Here is a 941-nt window from a genome sequence, read left to right as displayed (position 1 = left end):
TTTTTTTTTTTGTTATTTTATTTAATACTTCTTGAAAACAAAGATGTGCAAAGATTTATTTGATAATACCACTCCCATGCATGCCCACCCAGACCCTGAAATAGCATTATAACAGAAAAGGCCCAGGAGCAACTAAATTTCATAGCAGGTGAAAAATTACTGACTTGAAAGAATGGCTTCCTCAAGCTCTGTGGAGATGTGGAAAACTTTTAGATGCTTCAGGAGGAAAAAGTTGAACAGATGAAGAAGGCTGGAGATAAAATACCACGTGATTACTTTGAAAATCCCCGTGTGTGTGAACTGAGTAGTACTGAACCAACACTCAGGTATGGTAGGAATTGTTAGTGGTAAGCAAAGAGATATTGATCTTCCTTCTGTAGGAGTGCCAGACCCTGCTGTAGATACTGTAGGTGCTGGTTTTGGCAATGTATCAGCATCTGCACCTTATCTGAAAAAGTTGTCGCTTTATGCTTGAAACTTCTGAGCCTTTGTTTTTCCCTTATAAATCTCAGCTTCCTTTTGGTCAACATGTCCAGATACAGGTAGGTATATGGCCAGGCGAGATGGTGCTGTACACATAAAATGCACATAGTGTACCCACATCCTATGCTTTACCACTGATGCCTGACGTCAGTCATCTGGCATTTTCAGGAACTCAAAATTCAGAAGCAATGGCATCCAGGTTCCCTGCACACCTTCATTTGTTTTTCGGTTGGATTTGCGTTTCTATGCAGTGTTTCAGTCACAAGCTTCATCTCTGGAGGTCTCCATTCTCATTCAACACATAGGTAAATACAGTGGATCTTCTCAAATTAAAATGCTTATAAACAGCTTAAATACGTTTGGAATTATGATCACCTGTAGGAAGCTTTTCCTGTTAGTTTTTCAGAAGTATTACTTTGGTAATCCTCTTCACCTCAGGACTCCCTTTTTGAGCTACT

The sequence above is a fragment of the Egretta garzetta genome, unplaced genomic scaffold (genome assembly GCF_000687185.1).
Source record: "Egretta garzetta isolate BGI_Z169 unplaced genomic scaffold, ASM68718v1 scaffold856, whole genome shotgun sequence".
Classification (NCBI taxonomy): domain Eukaryota; kingdom Metazoa; phylum Chordata; class Aves; order Pelecaniformes; family Ardeidae; genus Egretta; species Egretta garzetta.
This window is presented reverse-complemented; position numbering follows the sequence as displayed.